At 38.1% G+C, this 27,244-nt stretch overlaps 1 pseudogene; it reads right to left on the bottom strand.

Moving 5' to 3' along the window:
* Window positions 1-27,244, bottom strand: part of LOC140846067 (olfactory receptor 6F1-like) — a 69,590-nt pseudogene that overhangs the window by 6,236 nt on the left and 36,110 nt on the right.

Below are 27,244 nucleotides of genomic sequence, written 5' to 3'. Positions count from 1 at the left end.
CAACAGCCTGAGGCAGGCCACACCAACAGCAACAGTGGAGATAAGCTCCACAGCAGCTGGGCAAGAATCAGAAGACTTTTATGTGTGCAGCTGCCCAACACAAGCCACTAGAGGTCGCTATTCTCCCAGGAGAGGAAGGCCACAAACCAAAAAAAAGGGAATTTCTTCCACCCATCACTCGTGCCAGCTCTGCAAACTATCTCAAATGCCATGAAAAGGCAAAATTACAGGCATACAAAGATCAGAGAGACAACACCAGGGAAGGAGACAGACCTAACCAGTCTTCCTGAAAAAGAATTCAAAATAAAAACCATAAACATGCTGATGGAGATGCAGAGAAATATACAAGAGCTAAGGGATGAATTCCAGAGGGAGATTACAGATGCCAGGAAGGAGATTACAGAAGTGAAACAAACTCTGGAAGGATTTATAAGCATAATGGATAAGATGCAAGACGCTATTGATGGAATAGAAACTAGAGAACAGGAACACATAGAAGATGATACAGAGAGAGATAAAAGCATCTCCAGGAAAGAAACAATATTAAGAGAACTGTGTGACCAATCCAAAAGGAACAATATCCATATTATAGGGGTACCAGAAGTAGAAGAGAGAGTAAAAGGGAGAGAAAGTGTCTTTGAAGAAATAATTGCTGAAAACTTCCCCAAACTAGGGGAGGAAATAATCGAACAGACTACGGAAATACACAGAACTCCCAACAGAAAGAACCCAAGGAGGACAACACCAAGACACATAATAATTACAATGGCAAAGATCAAGGACAAGGAAAGAGTTTTCAAGGCAGCTAGAGAGAAAAAGGTCACCTATAAAGGACAACCCATCAGGCTATTATCAGACTTCTTAACAGAAGCCTTACAGGCCAGAAGGAATGGCATGACATATTTAATGCAATGAAACAGAAGGGCCTTTAACCAAGGATACTGTATCCAGCACGATTATCATTTAAATATGATGGAGGGATTAAACGATTCCCAGACAAGCAAAAGTTGAGGGAATTTGCTTCCCACAAACCACCTTTACAGGGTATTTTAGAGGGACTGTTCTAGATGGGAGTACTCTTTAAACTAAACAGATGCCATCAGAGAATATAAAATCACAGCAAAGAAACCAGACCAACCAAATACTAACTAAAGGCAAAAAAATAAAATCAAACACCCACTAAAAGCAGTTAATGGAAACACGAAAGTGCACAGAATAAAACAACCAACAAATAAAGAATGGAGGAGTAGGAATAAGAAGGGAGAGAAGAAAAGAATCTCCAAACAGTGTACATAAGAGCTCAATAAGTGAGCTAAGTTAGGTAGTAAGATACTAAAGAGGCTAACTTTGAATCTTTGGTAACCACGAATCTAAAGCCTGCCTGCAATGGCAATAAGTACATATCTTTCAATAGTCACCCTAAAGGTAAATGGACTGAATGCACCAATCAAAAGATACAGAGTAATAGAATGGATAAAAAAGCAAGACTCATCTATATGCTGCTTACAAGAAACTCACCTCAAACCCAAAGACATGCACAGACTAAAAGTCAAGGGATAGAAAAACATATTTCAGGCAAACAACAGAGAGAAGAAATCAGGGGTTGCAGTACTAATATCAGACAAAATAGACTTCAAAATAAAGAAAGTAATAAGAGATAAAGAAGGGCACTACAAAATGATAAAGGGCTCAGTCCAACAAGAGGATATAACCATTCTCAATATATATGCACCCAACACAGGAGCACCAGCATATGTGAAACAAATACTAACAGAACTAAAGGGGGAAATAGAATGCAATGCATTCATTTTAGGAGACTTCAACACACCACTCACCCCAAAGGATAGATCCACCAGGCAGAAAATAAGGAAGGACACGGAGGCACTGAACAACACAGAAGAACAGATGGACCTGATAGGCATCTATAGAACTCTACATCCAAAAGCACCAGGATATACGTTCTTCTCAAGTGCACATGGAACATTCTCCAGAATAGACCACATACTAGCTAACAGAAAGAGCCTCAGTAAATTCCAAAAGATTGAAATTCTACCAACAACCTTTCAGACCAAAAAGGTATAAAACTAGAAATAAATTCTACAAAGAAAACAAAAAGGCTCTCAAACACATGGAAGCTTAACAACATCCTCCTAAAGAATCAATGGATCTATGAACAAATTAAAATAGAGATCAAGGGGAATATATGGAAACAAATGACAAGAACAACACAAAGCCCCAAATTCTGTGGGACGCAACGAAAACAGTCTTAAGAGGAAACTATATAGCGATCCAGGCACACTTAAAGAAGGAAGAACAATCCCAAATGAATAGTCTAACATTACAATTATCGAAACTGGAAAAAGAAGAACAAATGAGGCCTAAGGTCAGTAGGAGGAGGGACATAATAAAGATCAGAGAAGAAATAAACAAAACTGAAAAGAATAAAACAATAGCAAAAATCAATGAAACCAAGAGCTGGTTCTTTGAGAAAATAAACAAAATAGATGAGCCTCTAGCCAAACTTATTAAGAGAAAAAGAGAATCAACACAAATCAACAGATTCAGAAATGAGAATGGAAAAATCACGACAGTCTCAACAGAAATACAAAGAATTATTAAAGACTACTATGAAAACCTATATGCCAAAAAGCTGGAAAACCTAGAAGAAATGGACAACTTCCTAGAAAAATAAAACCTTCCAAGACTGACCAAGTAAGAAATACAAAAGTTAAACAAACCAATTACTATCAAAGAAATGGAAACGGTAATAAAAAAACTACCCAAGAACCAAACCTCCAGGCTAGACGGATTTACCTCAGAATTTTATCAGGCACACAGAGAAGACATAATAACCATTCTCCTTAAAGTTTAAAAAATAGAAGAGGAGGGAATACTCCCAAACTCATTCTATGAAGCCAACATCACCCTAATACCAAAACCAGGCAAATAACCCACCAAAAAAGAAAACTACAGACCAATATCCCTGATGAATGTAGATGCAAAAATACTCAATAAAATATTAGCAAACAGAATTCAACAGTATATCAAAAGGATCATACACCATGACCAAGTGGGATACATCCCAGGGATGCAAGGATGGTACAACATTCGAAAATCCATCAACATCATCCACCACATCAACAAAAAGAAAGACAAAAACCACATGATCATCTCCGCAGATGCTGAAAAAGCATTTGACAAAATTCAACATCCATTCATGATAAAAACTCTCAGCAAAGTGGGAATAGAGGGCAAGTACCTCAACATAATAAAGGCCATAAAACATAAACCCACAGCCAACATTGTACTGAACAGCAAGAAGCTGAAAGCTTTTCCTCTGAAATTGGAAACCAGACAGGGATGACCAATCTCCCAACTGTTATTTAACATAGTACTGGAGGTCCTAGCCACAGCAATCAGACAAAACAAAGAAATACAAGGAATCCAGATTGGTAAAGAATAAGTTAAACTGTCCCTATTGCAGATGACATGATATTGTACATAAAAAACCCTAAGGACTCCACCCCACAACTATGAGAACTTATATCGGAATACAGCAAACTTGCAGAATACTAAATTAACACACAGAAATCTGTGGCTTTCCTATACACTAACAATGAACCAATAGAAAGAGAAATCAGGAAAACAACTCCATTCACAATAGCATCAAAAAGAAAAAAATACCTAGGAATAAACCTAACCAAAGAAGTGAAAGACCTATACTCTGAAAACTACATGACACTCTTAACAGAAATTAAAGGGGACACTAACAAATGGAAACTCATCCCATGCTCTTGGCTAGGAATAATTAATATCGTCAAAATGGCCATCCTTCCCAAAGCAATATACAGATTTGATGCAATCCCTATCAAATTACCAGCAACATTCTTCAATGAACTGGAACAAATAGTTCAAAAATTCATATGGAAACACCAAAGACACCGAATAGCCAAAGCAATCCTGAGAAAGAAGACTAAAGTAGGGGGGATCTCACTCCTCAACTTCAAGCTCTACTACAAAGCCATAGTAATCAAGACAATTTGGTACTGGCACAAGAACAGAGCCACAGACCAGTGGAACAGATTAGAGACTCCAGACATTAACCCAAACACATATGGTCAATTAATATTTGTTAAAGGAGCCATGGACATACATGGGGAAAAGACAGTCTCTTCAAAAGATGGTGCTGGCAAAACTGGACAGCTACATGTAGGAGAATGAAACTGGAGCATTGTGTAAGCCCATACACAAAAGTAAATTCGAAATGGATCAAAGACCTGAATGTAAGTCATGAAACCATAAAACTCTTAGAAAAAAACATAAGCAAAAATCTCTTAGACAAACATGAGTGACCTCTTCTTGAACATATCTCCCCAGGCAAGGGAAATAACAGCAAAAATGAACAAGTGCAACTATATTAAGCTGAAAAGCTTCTGTACAGCAAAAGACACCATCAATAGAAGAAAAAGGTACCCTACAGTATGGGAGAATATATTTGAAAATGACAGACCCGAGAAAGGCTTGACGTCCAGAGTATATAAAGAGCTCACACGCCTCAACAAAAAAGAAACAAATAATCCAATTAAAATATAAGCAGAGGAACTGAACAGACAGTTCTCCAAAAAAGAAATACAGATGGCCAACAGATACATGAAAAGATGCTCCACATTGCTAATTATCAGAGAAATGCAAATTAAAACCACAATGAGGTATCACCTCACACGGATGGCTACCATCCAAAACAAAAGACAAACAACAACAAATGTTCGCCAGGCTGTGGAGAAAGGGGAACCCTCCTACACTGCTGGTGGGAATGTAAATTAGTACAACCATTGTGGAAAGCAGTACGGAAGTTCCTCAAAATGCTCTAAACAGACTTACCATTTGACCCAGGAATTCCACTCCTAGGAATTTAACCTAAGAATGCAGCAGCCCAGTTTGAAAAAGACAGATGCACCCCTATGTTTACCGCAGCACTATTTACAGTAGCCAAGAATTGGAAGTAATCTAAGTGTCCATCAGTAGATGAATTGATAAAGATGTGGTACATATACACAATGGAATATTATTCAGCCATAAGAATAAAAGAAATCCTACCATTTACAACAACATGGAGCTAGAAGGTATTATGCTCAGTGAAATATGCCAAGCGGAGAAAGAGAAATACCAAATGATTTCACTCATCTGTGGAGTATAAGAACAAAGGAAAAACTGAAGGAACAAAATAGCAGCAGAATCACAGAACCCAAGAATGGTCTAACAGGTGCCAAACAGAAAGGGACTGGGGAGGATGGGTGGGTAGCGAGGGTTACTGGGGGGAAAGAAGAAGGGGGGTATTAAGATTAGCATGCATAATGGGGGGTGGGAGGAAGGGAGGGCTGTTCAACACAGAGAATACAAGTAGTGATTCTACAACATTTTGCTATGCTGATGGACAGTGATTGTAAAGGGGTTTAAAGGGGGGACCTGGTGTAGGGGAGAGCCTAGTAAACATAATATTCTTCATGTAAGTGTAGATTAATGATAGCAAAAAAAAAGAAAAGGGTGATTACTCCCTGATAGGATAAGACTAACTGTAAATCAATGATTAATGCATGCTTTAAATATCCTTAATTTTCATCACTTAAAGGGTGTCAGGTGATCAGCTATGGAGGTACATTTTTCTGATAATATTCCTTTCTCTTAAAAAAAAGTAGTTCCTGTGTGGTGACCTCCAATGAGTTCTACACAATGGTATAAAGGGCATATCAAAGTGTGGGCAAAGGGTCTGTTAGAGTTTATACAGAGGATCAAAGCCTAATTGGCCCACTCAGAAAATGAACTAAGATATGATATGAAGAAGAACTTCCAACATCAACATCCTCTGGAAGAGTCATTTCAGAAGGCGAACACCAAAAAACTTCAACAAAGATGCTGGCGCAGTTGCAGTTGCACCTGCGTTCATCCCACCGGTTCCTGGACTTGCCATTGGAATGAAGAAGGAGATATCTAAGCTGGCCTGTGCATACAGTAAAACAACAAATTTGACTGGATCTATACTGTCCAAACTCAACCAAGAAATAGGAGAAGTGCAAGTTGTAGCGCTCCAAAATCTTACAACTACAGACTATCTACTGTTAAAAGAACATATGGGATGTGAACAGTTCCCAGGAATGGGTTGTTTTAACTTGTCTGATTTCTTTCAGACTGTTCAAGTACAGTTGGACAATATCCATCATATCATTTCATAGATAAATTTTCACAAATGCCTAGAATGCCTAACTGGTTTTCTTGGTTTCACTAGAGATGACTGATAATTATAGGTCTGCTTTTGTTATGTAGCTGTATTCCTATTATGTTAATGTGTGTGTGCAATTTAATTAGTAGTTTAAAACCTATACATGCTTAAGTTACTCTACAAGAAGATATGTCAAAGAAATAATAAATCTTCCCATGTTTTCTTCTGTTACTTCTATAGCTTTTCTTCTTCCTTCCTAATTACAACCCTTAAAAAGAATTCATGCCTCATATCGAATTTACCGAGTATCATAATTCTTCCAAGTGGTAAAGATACCTCAAGACAAATGCTGGGCATAGAAGCCACAGGGCATAAATTTGCAAAGAAGTAAAACGCTAACGTTTTCAAACAATATTGCTTCTTTCTCACCAACTTTACATTTCCCTTTGTGGCCCTGGAAGATGACTGGTTAGCCAGAGACGGGTAAGATTCCTCAAGGGAGGAACAACCTAAGACAGGCACAGTCACAGGGGGGCCATCAGGTGAGAAATTGGGGATCAACAGAGGTGAGGCTTAGAACCTCTCCAACCCTGTTTTGAAAGAAATCTGCATCCGTGGATGTTTTATTCCCCTTGTCTAGCTTGGATTAACACTTAGTCTACAGGCACACACCTGATCATCTACATTTGCTCTCTTACAACACTAAACTTATGTTTTCTACCTTTATCTTGCATCTACCTACCACTTCAGCATTTTATTAAAAAAAAAAAAAATAATAATAATAATAATAATAATAAGGGAGAAATGTGGGACTCACATATAAATCAAGTATAAAAATCAAACGAATATTCATATTTGACCTGAATGTTTATAGTTCATAATGCGTGATCAAAACCAAAAGTTTCTGATGTCACAATGTGTGATCAAATCCGAAAGTTTCTTTGATGACTGCCCTTGTACTGTTCACCATGTAAGAACTTATTCACTATGTAAGAATTTGTTCACCATGTAAGAACTTGTTCGTTATGCTTCAGAAGATTGGAGACTGATGAGAATTAGGCTTGGGTTGGATTAAAGATTGTGCATTGAGCATTGAGTCCCCTATACAAAATTTCATTTTTGTTAACAACCATTTGATCAATAAATATGAGAGATGCCCTCAAAAAAAAAAAAAGTGGACGAACATAAAATACAGTGCAGTGGGTTGGGGAAAGTATCTTTAGGGAAACATTTCTATTATAAATGTCTTCCCTTCACTCCCAGGCCAGCTGCATTATTCACGATAAGAAAGATACTGACACACCTAAATGTCCTTTCATGATGAAATGTTAAAAAAGTTCTGTTACAGACATACAATGCAAAAATCATCCTTGAAAAACAATGAAATCTTCAGTTTTATTTTGATAAACATGGCAATCACAATGTACCAATTCATCAATATTTTAAACAAATATGCATGTGTATAACAAACCATCAAAGGAAATGGCAGTAGAGTATGTGATTCACCTTTGGCCACCGTCAAATTGCACAGTACCCATACCTATTACCTTAACATTTAATGTGTGCTGGAAGTACTTTAAAAGGTTACATATTTTTTGTTCATTTCACTCTACATATTCCAAAGCCAGCACAGAGTTTTCCCAGGAGTTGAGCAAATTCTAGTCCTGCTATTGTTTAATTGCATGGAGCCATTGTATTTGTGTTCTCCTAGAATAAAATCCTTGATACACTGTAAGGAATAAATGAAATAATCCAGTCTCCTTATGTTTGATCTGACTTAATGCTCCAAAGCCCCCTATGAGGAACTGCCTCTATTTACTCCTTTTCGCAGATGAGGATTCTTAAGGTGGAAAAGTGTGTGCAAGGTTTCATTTCTTTGGCCGGTGACTGGCAGAGGCAATATCCCCAATGCCAGGACTTCTGTGTGACTTAAAATCACTGTGTGACACAATAGATCATAAACCCACTATGTGGGATATACCAGTCCATAAGTCATCATTTTCATTATATGAAAGTGTAACAAAAATTTGGACTCTGTTACTGACTTCTTACTATGTACACATAATATCTGTACATTTTATCTTTCAACAAATCTTTATCACATTATGTTCCCTATGTGATAGTGATATAACATGGCGCTATAGACCTATGAAAGTCTGTAGTTTATTCTTCATAGACCTATGGAAACATGTAGTTTATTCTTCACCTCCAGTTATGGGGTATATATTTTTGTCTCATTTACCATTACAGTGCGAAACTGAGCAGCCCTCTATGGAAAATTCTAATATATTCTGTTTCACTTGTGAATATAATAATATTTGAAATATCAACTATGGACACTTCAACCTTCTATTAATATATGAATATATTCAGAGAACACAGATAGTTCTGGCAAAGAACCAAGGAACATAAAGCAAGTTGTGAGTTTACAGCCTTAGAAAGAAACAGTACAGAGCAATGTAATGGAGAGGTTCCCTGATTACAGCAGATTCCCAGTGATTCATGTTTTATATTGCAAAAATTTTGCAAGACCCACATTTCCTTCATAATAACATGCAATTTGCTGTCATTTAAAGACAATCAAGTTACATTGCACAAAAATGTTAATATACATTTTAGAATGAATTAGCCTTTGCTACCTGTAATTCACTCCAAAGGCTGTTTTGTAGGTTTTTTTTTTTTTTTTTTTTTTTTGCTAATCATAAAGTATTTATTTATTTGTTTGTTTGTTTTTTATTTATTTTTTGAGAGGGAATCTCCCATATTTATTGACCATATGGTTGTTAACAATAAAATTCTGTATAGGGGACTCAATGCACAATCATTAATCAACCCCAAGCCTAATTCTCAACAGTTTCCAATCTTCTGAAGCATAACGAACAAGTTCTTACATGGTGAACAGGTTCTTACATAGTGAATAAGTTCTTACATGGTGAACAGTACAAGGACAGTCATATCACAGAAACTTTCTGTTTTTATCATCCATCATGAACTATAAACAATAAAGTCAGATATGATTATTTATTTGATTTATATACTTGATTTATATGTGGATACCACATTTCTCTCTTTATTATTATTATTTTTAATAAAATACTGAAGTGGTATGTACATGCAAGATAAAGGTAGAAAACATAATTTAGTGTTGTAATTGGGCAAATATAGATGATCAGGTCTGTGCATATAGAATATGTATTAATCCAAACTAGACAAGGGCAACAAAACATCCACGGATGCAGAAGATTTCTCTCAAAACAGCGGGTGTGAGGTTCTAAGCCTCACCTCTGTTGATCCCCAATTTCTCACCTGATGGTTCCCCTGTGACTGTGCCTGTCTTAGGTTGTTCCTCCCTTGAGGAATCTAACCCGTCTCTGGCTAACCAGTCATCTTACGGGGCCATACAGGGAAATGTAAAGTTGGTAAGTGAGAGAGAAGCAATATTGTTTGAAAAGGTTAGCTTTTCACTTTTTTGCAGATTTATGCCCTGTGGCTTCTATGCCCAGCACTTGTCTTGAGGTATCTTTACCACTTGGAAGAATTATGATACTCGGTAAATTCAATATGAGGCATGAATTCTTTTTAAGGGTTGTAATTAGGAAGGAAGAAGAAAAGCTATAGAAGTAGCAGGCAGAAGAAAACATGGGAAGATTGATTATTTCTTTGACATATCTTCTTGTAGAGTAACTTAAGCATGTATAGCTTTTAAACTACTAATTAAATTGCACGCACACATTAACATAATAGGAATACAGCTACATAACAAAAGCAGACCTACAATTACCAGTCATATCCAGTGAAACAAAGTAATCCAGTTAGATACCCAAGGCATTTGTGAAAACTTATCAATGATATGATGGATATTGTCTAACTGAATTTGAATAGTTTGAGGAAAATCAGACAAATTAAAACAACACATTCCTGGGAACTGTTCACATCCCATATGTTCTTTTAACAGTAGATAGTCTATAGTCGCACGATTTTGGAACACTGCAACTTGCACTTCACCTAATTCTTGGTTGAGTTCAGACAGTATAGATCCAGTCAAATTTGTTGTTTTACTGTATGCACCGGCCAGCTTAGATACCTCCTTCTTCATTCCAATGGCAAGTCCAGGAACCGGTGGGATGAATGCAGCTACAACTGCAACAGCACCTGGATATTTGTTGAAGTTTTTTGATGATCACCTTCTGGAATGTCTCTCCAGAGGATGTTGATGTTGGAAGTTCTTCTTCATATTGTATCTTAATTCGTTTTCTGGGTAGCCAGCTTAGGCTTTGATCGTCCTTATAAACACAAACAAACACAGTGCCCACACTTTGATATGACCTTTATATCATTGTGAAGACCCTATAGGAGATCACCACACAGGAACTGCTTTTTTTTTTAAGAGAAAGGAATATTATCAGAAAAATGTATTTCCATAGCTGATCATCTGACACCCTTTAAAAGATCCAAATTAGGGATATGTAAATCATGCATTAATCGTTGATTGGAAGTTAGTTTTATCCTATCATGGAGTAATCCCCCTTTTTTTCTGTTTTTTTTGTTATCATTAATCTACAATTACATGAAGAATATTATGTTTACTAGGCTCTCCCCTATACCAAGTTAACCCCACAAACCCCATTACAGCCACTGTCCATCAGCATAGCAAAATGTTGAAGAATCACTACTTGTCTTCTCTGTGCTGCACAGCCATCCCCTTTCTCCTACCCCCCACAGTATGCATGCTAATCATAATATGCTCTTTCTTCTCCTGCCCCCTTATCCCTCCCTACCAACCCATCCTCCCCAGTCATTTTCCCTTTGGCACCTGTTAGTCCATTCTTGGGTTCTGTGATTCTGCTGCTGCTTTGTTCCTTCAGTTTTTTCTTTGTTCTTATACTCCACAGATAAGTGAAATAATTTAGTATTTATATTTCTCTGCTTGGCTTAATTCACTGAGCATAATACCCTCTAGCTCCATCCATGTTGTTGCAAATTGTAGGATTTTGGTTTTATTCTAATTGCTGAATAATATTCCATTGTGAATATGTACCACATCTTTATCCATTCATTTACTGATGGACACTTAGGTTGCTTCCAATTCATGGCTATTGTAAATACTACTGCAATAAACATAGGGGTGCATCTGTGTTTTTCAAACTGGGCTGCTGCATTCTTACTGTAAATTCCTAGGGGTGAAATTCCTGGATCAAATGGAAAGTCTATTTTCAGCATTTTGAGGAACCTCCATACTGCTTTCCACAATGGTTGAACTAATTTACATTCCCAGCAGCAGTATAGGAGAGTTCCCCTTTCTTCACAACCTCACCAACATTTGTTGTTGTTTGTCTTTTGGATGGTAGCCATACTTGCTGGTGTGAGGTGATATCTCATTGGGGTTTTAATTTGCATTTCTCTGATAATTAGCAATGTGGGGAATCTTTTCATGTGTCTGTTCACCATCTGAATTTCTTTTTTGGAGAACTGTCTGTTCAGTACCTCTGCCCATTTTTTAATTGGATTATTTGTTTTTTGTTTGTTGAGGCGTGTGAGCTCTTTATATACTCTGGACGTCAAGCCTTTCTCGGGTCTGTCATTTTCAAATATATTCTCCCATACTGTAGGGTACCTTTTTGTTCTATTGATGGTGTCTTTTGCTGTACAGAACATTTTCACCTTCATATAGTCCCACTTGTTCATTTTTGTGGTTGTTTTCCTTGCCCGGGGAGATACATTCATGAAGAAGTCACTCATGTTTATGTCCATGAGATTTTTGCCTATGTTTTTTTTTAAGAGTTTTATGGTTTCATGATTCAGGTCTTTGATCCATTTCAAATTTACTTTTGTGTATGGGCTTACACAATGCTCCAGTTTCATTCTCCTACATGTAGCTGTCCAGTTTTGTCAGCACCATCTTTTGAAGAGACTGTCTTTTCCCCATGTATGTCCATGGCTCCTTTAACAAATATTAATTGACCATATGTGTTTGGGTTAATGTCTGGAGTCTTTAATCTGTTCCACTGGTCTGTGGCTCTGTTCTTGTGCCAGTACCAAATTGTCTTGATTACTATGGCTTTGTAGTAGAGCTTGAAGTTGAGGAGTGAGATCCCCCCTACTTTAGTCTTCTTTCTCAGGATTGCTTTGGCTATTCGGTGTCTTTGGTGTTTCCATATGAATTTTTGAACTATTTGTTCCAGTTCATTGAAGAATGTTGCTGGTAATTTGATAGGGATTGCATCAAATCTGTATATTGCTTTGGGAAGGATGGCCATTTTGACGATATTAATTATTCCTAGCCAAGAGCATGGGATGAGTTTCCATTTGTTAGTGTCCCCTTTAATTTCTGTTAAGAGTGTCATGTAGTTTTCAGAGTATAGGTCTTTCACTTCTTTGGTTAGGTTTATTCCTAGGTATTTTTTTCTTTTTGATGCTATTGTGAATGGAGTTGTTTTCCTGATTTCTCTTTCTATTGGTTCATTGTTAGTGTATAGGAAAGCCACAGATTTCTGTGTGTTAATTTAGTATTCTGCAAGTTTGCTGTATTCCGATATAAGTTCTCATAGTTGTGGGGTGGAGTCCTTAGGGTTTTTTATGAACAATATCATGTCATCTGCAAATAGTGACAGTTTAACTTATTCTTTTCCAATCTGGATTCCTTGTATTTCTTTGTTTTGTCTGATTTCCGTGGCTAGGACCTCCAGTACTATGTTAAATAACAGTTGGGAGATTGGTCATCCCTGTCTGGTTCCCAATTTCAGAGGAAAAGCTTTCAGCTTCTTGCTGTTCAGTACAATGTTGGCTGTGGGTTTATGATATATGGCCTTTATTATGTTGAGGTACATGCCCTCTATTCCCACTTTGCTGAGAGTTTTTATCATGAATGGATGTTGAATTTTGTCAAATGCTTTTTCAGCATCTGTGGAGATGATCATGTGGTTTTTATCTTTCTTTTTGTTGATGTGGTGGATAATGTTGATGGATTTTTGAATGTTGTACCATCCTTGCATCCCTGGGATGAATCCCACTTGGTCATGGTGCACGATCCTTTTGATGTATTTTTGAATTCGGTTTGTTAACATTTTGTTAAGTATTTTTGCATCTACGTTCATCAGGGATATTGGTCTGTAGTTTTCTTTTTTGGTGGGGTCTTTGCCTGGATTTGGTATTAGGGTGATGTTGGCTTCTTGGAATGAGTTTGGGAGTATTCCCTCCTCTTCCATTTTTTATAAAACTCTAAGGAGAATGGTTATGTCTTCCCTGTATGTCTTATAAAATTCCGAAGTGAATCCATCTGGCCTGGGGATTTTGTTCTTTGGTAGTTTCTTGATTACCAGTTCAATTTCATTGCTGGTAATTGGTCTGTTTAGATTTTCTGTTTCTTTCTGGGTCAGTCTTGGGAGGTTGTATTTTTCTAGGAAGTTGTCCATTTCTCCTAGGTTTCCCAGCTTGTTAGCATATAGGCTTTCATAGTACTCTCTAATAATTCTTTGTATTTCTGTGGGGTCTGTTGTGTTTTTTTCCTTTCTCGTTTCTGATTCTGTTGATTGTTGTTGACTCTCTTTTCCTCTTAATAAGTCTAGCTAGAGACTTACCTATTTTGTTTATTTTCTTGATGTACCAGCTCTTGGTTTTATTGATTTTTGCTGTTGTTTTATTCTTCTCAATTTTATTTATTTTTTCTCTGATCTTTATTATGTCACACCTTCTGCTGACCTTAAGACTCATTTGTTCTTCTTTTTGCAATTTCGATAATTGTGACATTAGACCATTCATTTGTGGTTATTCATCCTTTTTTACATATGCTGGGATTTCCTCTTAAGACTGCTTTTGCTGTATCCCACAGTAGTTGGGGCTTTGTGTTGTTGTTGTCCTTTGTTTCCATATATTGCTGGATCTCCATTTTGATTTGGTCATTGATCCACTGATTATTTAGGAGCATGTTCTTAAGCCTCCATGTGTTTGTGAGCCTTTTTGCTTTCTTTGTACAATTTATTTCTAGTTTAATACATTTGTGGTCTGAAAAGTTGGTTGGAAGGATTTCAATCTTTTGGAATTTACTGAGGCTCTTTTTGTGGCCTAGTATGTGGTCTATTCTGGAGAATGTTCCATGTGCACTTGAGAAGAATGTGTATCCTGTTGCTTTTGGATATAGAGTTCTGTAGATGTCTGTTAGGTCCATCTGTTCTAGTGTGTTGTTCAGTGCCTATGTGTCCTTACTTATTTTCTGCCTGGTGAATCTGTCCTTTGGAGTGAGTGGTGTATTGAAGTCTCCTAGAATGAATGCATTGCATTCTGTTTCCTCCTTTAGTTCTGTTAGTATATGTTTCACATATGTTGGTGCTCCTGTATTGGGTGCATATATATTTAGAATGGTTATATCCTCTTGTTGGACTGAGTCCTTTATCATTATGTAATGTCCTTCTTTATCTTTTGTTACTTTCTTTATTTTGAAGTCTGTTTTGTCTGATACTAGTATTGCAACACCTGCTTTTTTCTCTCTGTTGTTTGCATGATATATCTTTTTCCATGCCTTGACTTTAAATCTGCACATGTCTTTTGGTTTGAGGTGAGTCTCTTGTAAGCAAAATATGGTTGGATCTTGCTTTTATATCCATTCTATTTACTCTTTGTCTTTTGATTGGTGCATTCAGTCCATTTACATTTAGGGTGATTATTGAAAGGTATGTACTTATTGCCATTGCAGGCTTTAAGTTTGTGGTTACCAAATGTTCAGGGTTAGCTTCTTTACTATCTTACCGTCTAAATTAACTCGCTTGTTGAGCTATTATAAACACAGTCTGATGATTCTTTATTTCTCTCCCTTCTTATTCCTCCTCCTCCCTTCTTCATATGTTGGGTGTTTTGTTCTGTGCTCTTTTTAGGAGTGCTCCCATCTAGAGCAGTCCCTGTAGAGGTGGTTTTTGGGAGGAAATTCCCTCAACTTTTGTTTATCTGGGAATTTTTTAATCCCTCCTTCATATTTAAATGATAATTGTGCTGGATACAGTAGTCTTGGTTTGAGGCCCTTGTGTTTCATTGCATTAAGTATATCATGCCATTCTCTTCTGGCCTGTAGGGTTTCTGTTGAGAAGTCTGATGATAGCCTGATGGGTTTTCCTTTGTAGGTGACCTTTTTTTTCTCTCTAGCTGCCTTTAATACTTTGTCCTTGTCTTTAATCTTTGCCATTTTAATTATTATGTGTCTTGGTGTTGCCCTCCTTGGATCCCTTGTCATGGGAGTTCTGTGTACCTCTGTGGTCTGAGAGGCCATTTCCTCCCCTAGTTTGGGGAAGTTTTCAGCAATTATTTCTTCAAAGACACTTTCTATCCCCTTTTTTCTCTCTTTTTCTTCTGATACCCCTGTAATGCGTATATTGTTCCATTTTGTTGGTCACTCAGCACTCTTAATTTTCTTTCATTCCTGGAGATCCTTTTATCTCTCTCTGCATCAGCTTCTCTGCATTCCTGTTCTCTGTTTTCTAGTCCATTAATGGTTTCTTGCATCTCATCCATTCTGTTTTGAAGTTCTTCCAGAGCTTGTTTTATTTCTGTACTCTCCTTCCTTAGTTCTTGCGTATTTCTCTGCAAGTCCATCAGTATGGTTATGACTTTTGTTTTGAACTCTTTTTCAGGAGGACTGGTTAAATCTATCTCCCCAGGTTCCTTCTCAGGGGAAGATGTAGCAGATGCCGAAGCTGTCTGGGTTAGTCTTGTCTGGATCAATTTTTTTGCCTTTTCATGTTGATAGGTGTTATTTTTTGACAGTTGGGAGAGCCAGACTTTCCACTTGCTACTGGCCTTTCTTTACTGGAACAACTGCGACCCCTCGGTGCTTGTGTTGGGTAATTGCATGTAGACTGGTTCTTTGTGTCTTGCCCGGCCGGTAAGCTCCCTTACTGAGGGCGTGGCCAGCCACAGACTTCTTCTCTGCTATGGCCGCACCCTGGAGGGTAATGGACAGGGGCTGTTTGGCTGTTTGTCTCTGTCAGGAGTCTCAGAGCTGTTGCCCAGTGGGTTAGTGTGCTGGGTTTTCCTCGAATATCCAGATTATGGTCTGTGACCTGGGTTGTTTCCATCCAGCTGTTGCATCCCTATCACTTTAAGACTTTCAAAAAGCACTCGCTTTTCTTTGTCACAGGGCCATCAGCTTCGGGACCCATTCAGAGGTCTTGCTGCCCTGTTTCCTTAGTTTCCAGCCCTCTATGCATGCACTGTGTCTGTGCTCTGGTGCGGATGGCTAGCCTGGGTGTTTAGCAGTCCTGGGCTCCCTCTCCCTCCCCGCTCTGACTCCTCTCCTCTCACCAGGAGCTGGGGTGAGGGTCGCTTGGGTCCCGCTGGGCCAGTGCTTGTATCTTACCCCTTTCACCAGGCACTGGGCTCTCGCATGTGTTGATGTAGTCTGGCTGTTGTCCTGTGTCTTCTGGTCTCTCTTTTAGGATTAGTCATATTTGTTGTATTTTCAAAAATATATATGTTTTGGGGAGGAGATTTCCACTCTCCTACTCATGCCGCCATCTTGGCTCTGCCCCGTTCATCCATTTTTAATATACTAAATATTTTATTTATTTTCTATGACCACAGGTATTACAAAATATTTATTCATTGTTGTGTTTTCAAAAACCAGACAGAATCAGCCAAAAATAGCTAGGTCATAGATATTTGTTAAATTAAAACACATGAATGAATAGAAACACATGTTTTCTAGAAATCAGATGGTATAAATTTCTTTATTATCAATATTTAGCTCTAAGCCATTTTCTGGTTTTATACTTTTAGTAGATGTGTCATCTTAGATGATATTTCTTATCATAATTTATGCAAATTATATCAAATTACTGCATAATTTCATATCACATAACACATAATTTACTATCTTTTGAATAGATGTTCTTTAGATTTCACAATTAACTGTTTTCATTATCTGGGGTTTAATACTTTGTTGAGATAAACTGGAACCTACAAATGTACAAAATTCTAATTGATACTCTATGATGACAATGAGCACTTGGCAGTGATCAGAACTGAATAACAAGTGAGAAATATTTTTCCATTTCTATAGACAATGGCACATCAAACTATGGGGAGTTTTCTAACACGGTGGTTATGTGTCAGTCTGTGACGTGATGCTTTTTTATGAGAAAGTTCCTCTATTTTTCCACAGCTTTGTCACATTCATGTGTGGATTTGAAGCTGTTTTTCTATATACTGGCTTCACATTCTGACAAATTAGTAGAAAAAAACATTATATTTGGTACCAACCTTGAAACAGAAAGGACAACTATCAATCACAAGAGGATGGAGACTCTCAGCAGATCTGAGCAGTTAGTGGAATCCTGGAATAAGATATGAACTGACTGGCCTAATGCGTCACGTCTTTTCAAGGCCTGGACCAGCCCGGAGGGATGTGAGTAGATACCAGAGTCCAAGAGTGACCTGGACACTAAACGAATTCAGCATGTTGATTAAGCCCATGGGAAACAGTCAGTATGATGTTAAATTTTATGCAATAATTGAAGTGGTACTCTTGGCAGAGGGTGACTCGAAAAGGGGAGAAAGTAATGAAAACTCATTTTAAGTGACATCAAGGCAAAGACTCTCCTATATAAAATCCATCCTTAGAGCAGAGAACAATGCAGAACTGCCCCATGGAAACTTCACTGAACACCTGGTTTTTGATAAGGCATTTTATGCAACACAAGCTAACAGCTGTATCTACCTCTACTACAGTAAGGTTATTATTATTTTATAGGGGCACAACTTATGCCTTACTCAAGTGATTAAAAGACGTTTTATATCTAACATCCTTTTCTGATTTCAATGTGTGTTGGGTAATATTTTAATAAAGATAATATATCTTGAAAATTATGTTTATTTGAACTTGAATTTATTTTCAGTAAGGAAATTTCTATTTTTAATATACTTAAGAGAAAGTGCAGATAGATATCTACGGTGGTATTCATATGTTGTACCAATGATCCTTTAACATACATTTTCCTATTTGTTATCCACACTGCAATAAACAACTCATGACTTTCATATAATTTTCATTATGACAGACATTTTAATTTATCATATAAATAGTGGAAGATTATGTTTGCTTACTTGATTCCAGAAATGTGACACATGCCACCATACTGTGAAATCACAGTACCTCATACAGGTAGAATATGTTTTCAACAGAAATCTAAAGGTACAACGTAAGAAATTTGCCCATTTGCAAAGGTTCACTACGGAGCCAAATCAAACTCAGGCCCTCCTGAATTCACTCGCATTGATTCAGGAACATATTTTGTGATCATTATCATTAAGCCATACTCAAATATAACGGACACATATACACTTAAGGTGTAAAATGGGATGATTTGATGACTGTACATGTTACAAAATGATTACCACATGTGAGCTACCACATCCAACACTGCACATCATAACAACATCTTTATTGTAGTGAGAAGGTTTGAAATCTACTCTTTTATCAATTTGCAAGAATACAATGTATAAGTATTAACTGTAGTCATGCACTGTATATTAGATCTCCAGGATTTAGTGAATTCATACCCGGAATTTGGTACTTTGACCCCCTTCATCTAGTCTCACACTCCCATTTCCAGCCCTAGCATACACAATGTATGCCTAGTAGCTATGAATCATTTGAGTTTTTTTTTATATTTTACATGCAAGTGAGTGAATATACTAATTTTTTCTGTGTGACTTATTTCACAAAGCAGAATATCCTCTATATTTATCCATGGTGGCAAAAATAGCAATATTTCCTACTTTATGGCTGTACCACATTCCATTGTGTGTGCTATATATTATAATTTCTTAGAACATAAATATGCTGTTAGAAACTTCTCTTATTACCATGTCTTGCTGTTGTAAATAGTGCTGCAATGAGCATGGAGGGCAGATACCTCTTTGACACAGTGACTTCGTTTTCTTCAGATATATACACACCTCCACTGTCAAACAAGTCAGTGCAGAGGTTTTCACAGTGGGATTCTGAAGGAGAGTCACCGAAGCATTTCTCAAACCAACCAGAGAGGTCTGCAGTATCATCTTGATTATGAATTTCAATCCATCACTTGGACAGAAAAGACACTGGTGGTTGCCACAGGGTAGGGTGGTGAGGGGACTGGTGAGCTAAGTGAAGGTAAAAAGATTCTGCTATCACCTCACATCTTGATCTGGGGGATGGTAATCTGAGTGCATATTCGCTGAATTCATTTAACTCTACTCTAGAATTTGTGCATTTTATTGTATGTACTTCACAAAATGCAAAAACAAATCAATAAATAAGGTTTTTATCCAGAGAAAGCCCATTTTTACAGAGCTAACGTCAACATAATGAAAGATAAATTAATCATTTTACATGAAACAATATGCACATAGAATGTTTGATTATTTTCATATGCTACTTTGTATAACCAGGAATAAATGAAGTGATTAGCAATAATGAGAGGCGGGTGTTATTCTCAATGTAACGGTAGCTTTAATCAGTTAGTAACTAGTACAGATGGGCAGGAGAGCTGAACCATGATCCATGGCCAGGCCCAGGCAGTGGGGCCATCTGAACATCTTCAGCTCTCAGGCTCAACCAGGGACTCACACTAGTGATTTGTGCAGCCACCTGCTCTCTATCAACAATTACACAATAGACGAGTTAGGGAATTCCTCCAGGATGCTGCAGACATGGCCTCACTGCTGTGTCATACAAAACATAGATTGCTAAAAACGTGGCTTTTATCACTGAAACTAGATGTGAGAGTTCCTATGTTGTTGTAGGTACTACTAGGAACAGGGAAAATGAGTGAAATGCATGTGTGAGAGAATACATCCTGTTCTTAACAATTTTTAATTTCTTCAGACAAAGATGGCTCATCAACTACAAAACAAAACAATAGGCAGATGCATTGGTTGAGTCACTCCTCAACTTTGCCCCATTGCAGTCTGATTCTATGGCACTTTCTGTGGACACTTGTGGTTATACAATGAATCTCTCTGCTCCACTAATGAAAGTGATGATGGAGCTTTCTGGAACAATTCAGAACTGAACTAGATGGTCTTTGCCCAAGATTTCACACATACTCAGAGGACCCTGGTTTTTTTTTTAGACTTGTGGTTCTGAAGAGCAAAAGCCAAACAACTCACCCTCCTCCTTCTAATCCCACTAAGCTGGGACTAACCTATAAATGGGCTCCACCAATGTCTCGAATATTGTTCCATAAACGTTGTTCTAATGACTTACATACTGCAAGTTTCAATCAAGGTTCATGATTCAAGGCTCAACTATGAATCATCATCCTGTGATGATTTTACAACCCCAAAAATTGTAAAACACTTCTGTTCCTCATTGATGTCCCATATGAAGCATGCGCCTCCGTTAGAATATAAGAAATGTATTATTTTCCCAGCACTCTCAAATATAGTTAAAATATTTTCTGTACTTCTTTAATCAGAACTCTTTCCAGAGCTGCCTTCATATCCTTATTTCTCAGGGTGTATATGACAGGGCTCATGATTGGAGACAACACAGTATAAGAAACAGACAAAAGGAGGTCCAGGATGGTCTGAGAGGGGGAGGGCGGCTTCAAGTAGGCCAAGGCAGCTGTGAAAGTGAACAGCGCCACAACCACCAGATGAGGGATGCATGTGGACAGGGTTTTGGACCTTCCCTCCTTGGAGGAGATCTTCAGGACAGCAGAGAAGATGTTGACATAGGAATATGAAATGGAGGTGAAACACATTATTGTCACAATTGCAGCTATTAATGTCACTGATGCTTCATCTAGGTTCATTTTGGGATTTGAGATCAAAATAATCTGAGGGATATCACAGAAGAAATGATGGATTTTATTGGAACTGAAATTTGTTGAAAACGCCTCTGAGGCATGCAATGGCTCCATAAACCAATGCACTGACATATGAAGCCACCACCATCTGCCCACAGGCCCCCTTGTTCCTGATAGTTTCATAGTGCAGTGGACAGCAGTTGGCCACATAGCAGTCACAGGACATCATTGTGAGGATGGCAAATTCAGCAGCACCAAAACCTGAAAAGAACAGCACCTGGAAAACACATCCAAGGAAGGATATTGTGTTCCTGTTCATCAGGGAGTTGAGAGCAAATTTAGGAACAGTGACAAAAATGTAGCGGAGATCCATGAGTGACAAGTTCTTCAGGAAGAAATACATTGGTGTGTGAAGTTGAGGGTCTGACATAATGACTGATGATGAGTCCATTTCCTATCAGGGCTGCTAGGTAACAGCAAGGAACAGGAATCCAATAAGATTTTGCATCCTCGAGTGCTCAGAGAATCCCAGAAGGGGAAACTCAGTAACTCCCGTTTAGTTGTTCATCACATCCACTGTGGTTTCCCAAGTGTCACTGCTGTAAATCAAGCACACACGAGCCACTGGGCGAAGGTGCCTCCATGTACCAACTACATAGAAAAAACAGCTTTGGAAGTGAAATTACATGTATCAAAGGCCAATGAATCCTAAAATGCATTTTAACCATTTAGTGGAATGTAGTATTGCTGTTTTTACAATGAAAGAAATAATAAATTTTTATGTAGGAGAAAGTGTCACAAAATTAATGAAATATAAAAAGTGAATCAGTATGACTATTCTGTAATCTGAGCCAGGAAAAATCCCCTCTATTATTTTATCTAACTGTATAATATTTTATTTTGTGTTGCATTTTATTGTGCTTAAAAATTAATTAAATATCTTTAATGCACTTTTTTCAATGGGAACATGACATTATAACAATGCACCATTTTTCACAAAGATTTTTCTGTTGTCAGGCATCTAGGGTGTTTTCTGATATTTTTTCAATACATTTAACAGTGTTAGTATAGGATACCCATTATCGTCATTTACTAGGCAATCATTTACTTAACATTTTAGTATGACATGAGGAAAAGAAGTCATAATCGGTAAAAGACAAAATCATCTCTCTTTTTTGGGTAGATGATGATTGGCAACATATAAAATCCATAATAATTGATAATATTGCATTAGAATGAATATGAGTATCCAACAATGTTGTTGGGTCCAAGATCAACATTTAAAAAAAATCAGTGGTATTCTTGTATACCAACAAAGCCAATTAGAATATTACATTTGTAAATTCAGTTTGAATCCAAATCCCAAGAGGCATTTTAGAGAACCTTCATAGCTTATCCTAAAATTCATATGGAAGCATATGCTTCATTTTCTATTATCATGGACTCACAATCAATGCTATCACATAATATGTTATCTTCAGGGTCTTGCCATTTTAACCTACTGTTATTATTTTTTCTGAGATTCATCTTAATATATATAGATTTAAAAAATTTGAAACTCAATATTGTCCTCAGTTTCCTTGATGCCTTTCCAGGGCTGCTTATGTTCTCCAAATATATTCCTATATTAACAAAAGTTTGAAATATTCATAATTAGTATTTAAAACATTAAAATATCCAATAATGAAATAAGGGATACATTAGAATTTTCTATAGAGGGCTGCCAAGGTGAGGATGGCAGCAGTGAAGTGGGCCACCACCCACGTGCCACTCGAGGTAATGATTAAATTACATATATTTCTTCACAGGTTCAGGCTCCATGGTATATCTCTGTGACACTGAGAATGTAATATCATAAGCTAAAAATATTTACTGACAGAAACAATGTATTGAAATTCTGTGCATTTAGTTAGAAATCAATAATATTTCATGCCATGAAAATGCTGGCATAAGGACTGGCTTATCCCACCTAGTGGGTGTGTGATTTACTGTGCCCCACACTGATTTCAATCTTTGGTGGAGACAGAGTTCCTGGCATTGTGGACACTGCCTCTGCCAGTCACCTGCCAAAGAAATGAAACCTTGCATGGACCTTCCCGCCTTAAGGATCTTCATCTGCAATCCAGGAGTAAACAGGTATCAAGAAGCTCTCTTGGAAAGTGAATCTGAGCCCATAATTTTTTATATACATTCCCCCATTCTATACCAATGGCCACAGTTTCCACCACATCAGCTTAAGGAGTTTTATACTTTCATGGGGATTATGTGTCAGCCTACAATACACTGAATGAAAATTGAGATGGTTGCTTTTTTTTTTTATCACATACGAGTGACTTTTATATTTGGGTATGAAAGCATTGTTCTACATAGCTCCAACAATTCTGGAAAGATTAAAACATAAAGTTACATTTGGATACCAACCTCAGAATGGAGACACAACTTTCTGTTACAGAGAGCATGGGAAACAGTGGCAGATATGAGCAGTGTGTCACCTCCTGCACACTGTGGACTCTGAGTCCAACCAGCGTCCTAACATTTCACTTCTTTTCAATGCCTGGAACTGCCATAAAGGACAGGATTGGAGAAAATCCAGTGGTGACATGGCTTAGAAACTAAGGGGCTTCAGCATGTTGATTAAGTCCATGAGACCAGACAGGGTGACTTACTCTTGTGTCGGGTTGAGATAGTCTTGGTGTCAGGGTAGTGAGCTGGAAGGGGGACAAAGCAATGAAAAGTCCATGTAGAAAAGATTTGAAGTGACATCAAAGTAAAGACTATTGAATACCCAAAAAGTCATTAGAGCAGAAGAAATGCATAGCCTCCCATGGCAATTTTATTCAAATATATGTAATGAACACATAAGACTCAACAGCAAATCAAACAAACAGTTTAAAATGAGCATATATCTGAGTTGACATTTTTCAACAGAAGGCATACAAGGGGCCAGTAATTTTATGGGGAGGTGCTTAATAGCACTTAGATTATGAAAATAAAAATCAAAACTACAATATTATCTCACAAATATTACATGGGGCTATTACCAAAATTCAGAAGATTGTAAGAGTTGCTGTGTGTGTGTATAAAAAGTACACCTAGTACACTCTTGGTAGGAATATAAATTGGCACAGACAAAAGTCAAAACAACATGGTAGCCCCCCAAAATTAAAAGTAGGACTACCATATGATCCAGCAATCCCTCTTCTGGATATGTACATGGAGGAAATTAAGTAGCTATCATGAAAGTTAGAGGTACCTGCATGTCACTTCAGTATTATTTACCCTCTCCAAGGCATAGAAACCACTTTTAAGTGTGCATCACAGATGAATGGATATGGTGGCACATACAGTGGATATACTGGTATGCCTATAATTTATGTTTATTTTATTTTCCCCCTTTATTGACTATTTCTCATATAGTGACTTTCTTACTTTCTGTGAGGTTTTGACAAAGCTTATATCCTTTGATAGCTGTACAACCCACCCCCTATTCTTTTGTGGTTTCCATTTGTATAGAATATAGTTTTCCATCTCCTCACTTTAAGACAATGTGTGTCTTTGGGCTACAGTGAGTCTCTTGTAGGACACATGTAGTTGAGCCTTTCTTTTTAATCCATTCATCCACTCCAAGTCATCTAATGTCTCTTTCCAATTTTTAATTAATAATTTATCATTATTCACATATACTGTGAAAATTCAAATTTTAAGTGTGTGAAAAGAAACATAAAAATACTATACATCAGGGGCAGAGCAAAGACAGAGGCATAAGTAGTTCAGTGGAAATCTCCCCCCAAAAACATATATATTTATGAAAATACAATAAATACAACTATTCCCTAAAGAGACAGCAGTGGATACAGTACAACACCCAGGATTTATCTATATCTGTGAGAACTCAACATCACATGGAGGGGGTAAGACACAAGCCATGGTCCAGCAGGTCCTGAACACCCAACCACCCCAGAACCTGGTGGGAAGGAAGAAGTAGGAACGGAGAGGGAGTGAAAGCCCAGGACTGCTATACAACCAGCTTTAGAAATCCTCACCAGGAGAGCAGACACAAGGTGCACGGGGTGCTGGATATTAGAGAAACAGAAAAGCAAAACCTGTGGGCAGGTCCCCATAACTGACGCCCCTGAGACAAAAGAAAACTAAGTGCTTTTTGCCAGTCTTAAAGAGACAGGGATCCCACAGTGGAACGAAGTCACCATGACACACTTAGCCAGCTGTGGGGAAAACCAGGAAATCTTAAGTGCCCTAACCCTCTGGACTACAGCACAGCTCTGAAACCCCTCACAGCAATAAGCAGACTGCCAGTTGCTCTCCCAACTTGCATGTAGCCTGACACACCAGCCCATTAGTGGGTGAGTGGCAGCACATGCCGGGGACATCATCACCAGAGGGGAATGGGAGTGGCACATGTGCACCAGCGGCACTAGAGGGGACCGGGAGCAGTTAGTGTGAGCCCACCGCAGCGTTGATTGAGTGGCCCAGGAGCAGCCCACGTGTGCTGGCAGTGGTGGCACCAAAGGGGCCTGGGAGTGGCCAGTGGGAGCCACCGGCAGTGGCAAAGGAGCAGCCCAGGAGCAGCCACACTCCCAGCAGCTGACCAGAATCCCAGCCTGACACACAGCTGCCCGGGCCAGACCCAAAGGCCAGTGCTTACATGCAGCTTCCTGGCAGGGGCACCTCTATTGTGGAAGCTAGTCGCCACAGGGCACTGTGCTGCTCTGACAGAGACCTCACCCACAGCAGCTTATGGGATTAAACTGGTGGCTGCTTCAGGCAGCCAAGAAGGGCAAAGCATCCAGCAAGCAGGAAAGGACTTTCTTCTCCCAGCTGACACACCTGCAACCTGCCTACAGCCACGGCTATCACCATGAAAAGGCAGAAAAATTTAGTCCAGCCCAAAATAGTCAAGATAAATCCTGAGAGAGGATCTGCAGAGACAGACCTAACCAGTCTCCCTGAAAAATAATTGAAAATAAAAATCATAAACATGTTGATGGATCTGTAGATAAACATGCAAGAGCTAAAGGAGCAAGTACAGAGGGAGACTGCAGAAACAAAACTATCTCTGGAGGGACTTAAAAGCAGATTGGACGGGATGCAAGAGGCCATTAATTGATTGGAAACCAGAGAACAGGAATGCATAGAGGCTGATGCAGAGAGAGATAAAAGGATCTCCAGAAATGAAACAATATTAAGAAAACTGTGTGACCAATCCAAAAGGAAAAATAACTGTATTATAGGGGTACCAGAAGAAGGAGAGAGAGAAAAAGGGATAGAAATTGTCTTTGAAGAAATAATTCATGAGAACTTCCCCAAACTCGGGGAGGAAATAGTTGCTCAGACTACAGAAGCACACAGAACTCTCAACAGAAGGGACCCAAATGGAAAACAACAAGACACATAACAATTAAAATGGCAAACATCAAGGACAGGGACAGAGTATTAAAGACAGCCAGAGAGAGGAAAATTCATCAGACTTTGCAACAGAAACATACAGGACAGAAGAGAATGGCATGATATATTTAATGCAATCAAACAGAAGGGCCTTGATCCAAGGATGCTGTATCCAGCACGATTAGCATTTAAATATGACAGAGGGATTAAACAATTCCCAGACAAGAAAAAGTTGAGGGAATTTGCCTCCCACAAACCACCCCTACAGGATATTTTAGAGGGACTTCTCTGGATGGGAGCACTCCTAAAAAGAGCACAGAACAAAACACCCAACATATGAAGAATGGAGGAGGAGGAATAAAAAGGGAGAGAAATAAAGAATCATCAGATGGTGTTTATAATAGCTCAATAAGCGAGTTAAGTTCAACAGTAAGGTAGAAAAGAAGCTAACTTTGAACCTTTGGTAACCACAAACTTAAAACCTGCAATGACAAAAAGTACATACCTTTCAATAATCACCCTCAATGTAAATGGACTGAATGCACCAATCAAAAGACACAAAGTAGTAGAATGGATAAAAAAGCAAGATCCATCTATATGCTGCTTACAAGAGACTCATTTCAAACCCAAAGACATTCACAGATTAAAAGTCAAGGGTTGTTAAAAGATACTTCATCCAAACAACAGGGAAAAAAAGCAGGTGTTGCAGTACTAGTATCAGACAAAATAGACTTCAAAACAAAGAAAGTAACAAGAAATAAAGAAGGACACTACATAACGATAAAGGGCTCAGTCCAACAAGATGAAATATCCATTATAAACATATATGCACCCAATACAGGAACAC

The sequence above is a fragment of the Manis javanica genome, chromosome 14 (assembly GCF_040802235.1).
Source record: "Manis javanica isolate MJ-LG chromosome 14, MJ_LKY, whole genome shotgun sequence".
NCBI classification, from domain to species: Eukaryota; Metazoa; Chordata; class Mammalia; order Pholidota; family Manidae; genus Manis; species Manis javanica.
This window is presented reverse-complemented; position numbering and strand designations above follow the sequence as displayed.